Raw genomic sequence first — 4,556 nt, forward strand, 5'->3', positions numbered from 1 at the left:
TGGAATATCAGTGGTCGATGAGTAGAAAAACTTGTACACTCCTCCTAATTGCACACCAACTACTAGTGCTTTCACTTTGGTTGCAAGTAAAGGGAAGAGAAAGAGAAAACTCTTTTTGTCTTGCATTTTACTTACCTTGGTTTACCGTCGTGTTCATTCTTTCAGTCGTTTACACTGCATGTCGAAAGATTGTCGAAAGATGTCGCCTATGCACGTAACACTGGTTTACTGGTAAGTCATCTGTTCCAGGCGTGTGAGCCTAACATAGTCATTAAACAATTGGAGCTAACTCGATGAAAGGTTAAAAAAAAAGCATGGCAAAATTTAGTAAGCCCAATCTTATTTCAGAAACCTCGAGTTTTTCGTATACTTTTTAATCTCACTTGTTTTCAAGGATTTCCCAGGCGTTCAGGTATTGTTTGTTACGAGCTAACTGATTCATCGTACGTCACTCACTAATCACTCCCTCGCACGCAGTCATCGAATCTAAAGAGATTCAACAGTGTTGAACGGATACCAATATATCTTTAATCGTGACCGGCCACTGAGAATGAGGGGGGCCTCTTGGGGGCGGGGTAAGGCGGGCTACCCACTTTGTCTTCATACGACCACATCGAGAGAACTGGCGTAAGATGTAACAATGAAGCATTAAAAACAGAGTTTTATAGATTAGCGACTATTTTTTGTTATGTTTAACAAAAGACAATAGGTAAACAATTTTAGGCTTCGAGATGTAGAATAAAGAACAGCAAATATCACTGCAATGCTTGACTGCAAAGATAAATAAAACATTCTCTAACATTGTCACAATGCCCTGTTTATTACAATGTGATTTAGGTAATATCCAAGTGTATCACATATCTTGCTTTAGCCCCTTACTGACCTACTCATAGCCCGTGTACAAGTTATAATGGGATATTTGACTTCGTTGAATTACTTTTGTCACTTTGCAGAGTGTATTTGGATCATAAGTTGAACTATATAGATACGGCGAGTCTTTTCACAGTGTTTTCCAAATAAAAAATAAAATGCCCTGTGCCCTGCTTGCCTGCCTGCCAGTCTGTCTTTCGTTCTGTCGGTAGGCCTCTCTGTTTGCTTTTACCAGCTCAGGGCTCTTGGCACAATCTGGTTAAAGATGAGTGTCCCACTCAACGTTGCTTGTTTCTTCATTGGCACAATGTCCTCTTTGACGCGAAGTACATCCACCGACAACAGCCACCTTAGAACGGCTTTGCTGACTTGTCCCCCTGCAGAGAATTCGATAGAACTCGCGGCGATAATTCCCTGAGAATATGATATAAAGAATTGGATTAATAGCGCTGTTACAATAACCAAACCACGGGATGACAAAACGGACTTTCTTGGGAATCTTGTAGAAAAGGGTAGCCTTGTAAACTTTTATCATCTCCAGAGCCTGAAACGGAAGCCACGACAGAGTGAAAATGACAGCCACTGTTATCAACATTGTGGTCGCGCGTCTGCTCGAGGCTTGGACTTTTTTCTGTGCTGTCGGATTTTGATGTCCTGGGAGCCTTCTGCCGTAAAGACGTAACCCAGCCAGACAGTAGACTAAAGCGATGATTTTTAGTGGAATGACGTAAGCAGTAACGAAAAGAACTGTGATGTAGACTTTTGTTGACATCGGTGGCCAATACTCTTGGCAAATCATACCATCCCCTCCCTCCAGCTGTATATTCTTGGTGGCTATCATAAGTGGGAGCATTAACGCCAGCGCACCTAGCCACGTCATGGCGATCGCGAAACGCACAACGTTTCGAGTCATTACTTTTTTCATGGGAAATAGGATAGCAAAACTGCGATCGAGGGAAATCGCCACTAGACTGAACACTGAGGCTGCAAGGGATCCCACCTGAGCAGCGTGAAAGAACTTGTATAACACAGTGCCCATGAACGTGCCAAACCAACTGCTCATCACGTAGAACCATTTGAGTATGTACGGAATATCTATGGTCATGAGAAGATCGGCAAAGGCCATGTTGGCGATGAGAGTGTTTGTTGAGCTGCGCATGTGGTTTACTGTGAAGACGATGTAAATCACCAGAGTATTACCGATCATTGCCAGGATGAAAAGAATGACGGCAAGGATTGTGACTCCGATCTGAATGTTGCGCGGCACCTGGAATCCCTCAGGAGGCGCTTCTGTGGCATTACTCGTCATGTTAGCAGGCATGGAATATCCTGTTGATTAACAGAATCGTTATCGTTATTATTTTGGTGGCCCTTTTGGATAAAAATGCAGGCTTTCAGGCCAATCAGGGCAAAAAATATTTTTGCCCTGGTCGTTCAGATTCACACTTTTCAGTTTGCATTGAAGTGACTGCATTTGAAGTTGCATTGGAGAAACAAGCAGATGCCTCTAAACGCGAAAAAAAGAACATGTCAGAAAATGTCAAGCATTGCGACTGAAGGCTCTAACGATTCAAACCATGTATGGTTGAACGACCATCAAATCGACTTTGACAACACCAAAGTAATTGACAAAGTCGATTACCGTGTGCGAAAAACTCTCGAGTCACGACGCACTACCATGAATGAAGCGGACTATAATTCTAGACCGCTGCCAAGACAGTATAACATTCTTTTAAATTAGCATGTTTTCATTGTCCAAATTTCCGTTTTATTTTGTATTTTCACACTTTTCGCTGTATACATTCATTCATTCGCGTCTTTTTATCATTCATCAGGGGCTGTAGTTTGGCAACCGAAATCTTATTGGAAGCTAAATTTTCAACCAGAGAACATTTTAATTAATTAAAAAAAATCAAAAGTCTGAAAAATGTACGAGTCCTCTTATTTCAAATTGCCTGAGAAAATCATGTGATTATTCGTTAATAATATAAATGCAATTGAATATAACCTTTCCGCACTCAATTTCAGCTTTTTTGAACTTAATTTTCTGCACTGTTTGGTTTCAATTGTCCCGCTCTCAGCCAATCAGCATGCTAAAATTTTTGAATGCATATAATTAGTAATGGTGAATACTTGTCGCGCTCGTACAACCCGCTGAGCGTAATTTGAATGCGACCTCGTTAAGTTTTCCATGAAACGTGATAAAACGAACAGAGATTTTGTATCAGAGCATGTATGTACCCCTTATGCAGTCTCGTAATTAGTTGGAAACTTAGGCGATATCACGTTGAAATTTCGACTGAATCGCATTCAAATCCTTGTCAAAAATCGCAGCTGGTTTACAAGCACGAATTTGAGTTGAAACTCGAGACAAAATGGCAGTGGAAATTGCGACGAACACTGCGCAAAAAATCCCCTGTACGAATCATGGGTACTTAAACGAGTTTATGAAAATGCGGTTGAAGATATCGTCGTAGTCCCCTCGTGATACAAAACAACCACAACGCTCCAAATAATGAAATTTGGCACAAAGAGGAAACATTCGCATGCTAATAAGATTCGTCATAAATGATTTGGTAGATATCCTGTGGTGTTTTCAGTAGGAAGTTAACATCATAAATTTAATTTTGATATTCACCGGCGAAAAAGTAACGAGAAACATAGGAAGTAACATTATTCGACGTTTCGATGCAGTGATCCAACATCATTATCAAGAATAAAAATCGTTGAATATAAAAATTGTTGAAAGAGTTTAGTCATTAGGTGGGAACTGACCATTCGATATCTAAAATTAACCAATTTAGGAATTTTAGATTTGAAGCTCAGTTTGTTCCGTCATGTATATGACCAAAAATAACAAAAATAGACCCAAAAGGCTTCACTACAGAATACTAAGGCTTTACAGAGCTCTTGATAGGTTTTTAGTTAACCTGAGTTACACTGCCGGGCTAACTCCATTTAGTATATACCACACAAGTGAATAGCGCTTTTCGCGCGCTTTGATTGGTTAACTCGGAGGTGATTAGCAAGTACTATTCACCTCCGAGCAGCCGGCGCGAGAGATTTTAAAATTTCCGACCGCTTGTCGCACATAAAATAACGTTTTGGTCCGCTAATTATTCAGCTTGTGTGGTATATACTAAAACAATTGTTCACCTCAGTGTCGGTGAAAGTCATGGATATTTACCTCGCCGCTTCACGGCTCGGTAAATACCCACCACTATTCACCACCACTTCGGCCGGAATAATTGTTAAATATTAAGAAGCTTTAAGTCTACACATAAGACACAACGATCAGTTCAACGGCCAAAGAAAACAGCGTTAGTTCTGATAAATGTTGACACTAGAGTGTTTTTCTAAAAAAGCTTGTTTATCGCGTGTGTAATCCCAGGTGATATTGTTGATCGAAGACTAATAAAACACTCCAAGCTCTTTCCAAAGCCCTTTCGACCTTGTGTAGGCTTCATGTAGAGGAGATTATCGCAAAATCTTTGGTATACTCCCTTTTAGCAAAAAAATTAGCAAAAGAACCAGCTGGCATTTTCCTTACTGGCAGAAAATGGCACCTAAACAGCTCCCTCAACTGACACATATTCGACATAGAATTTCATTCCAAAACAATTCAGGTAAGTTCTCGTTTTGTTTTTACGAATATAACGAAAAGAAATTAAAACAGTTAAATAAAA

The 4,556-nt window shown here is 40.2% G+C and overlaps 1 pseudogene; it reads right to left on the minus strand.

Moving 5' to 3' along the window:
* Positions 1–777: 777 nt before the first annotated feature.
* LOC145492837 (RYamide receptor-like) lies at positions 778–2,527 on the minus strand (annotated as a pseudogene).
* Positions 2,528–4,556: the final 2,029 nt, after the last annotated feature.

Source organism: Orbicella franksi, chromosome 7, assembly GCF_964199315.1.
Source record: "Orbicella franksi chromosome 7, jaOrbFran1.1, whole genome shotgun sequence".
Lineage (NCBI taxonomy): Eukaryota > Metazoa > Cnidaria > Anthozoa > Scleractinia > Merulinidae > Orbicella > Orbicella franksi.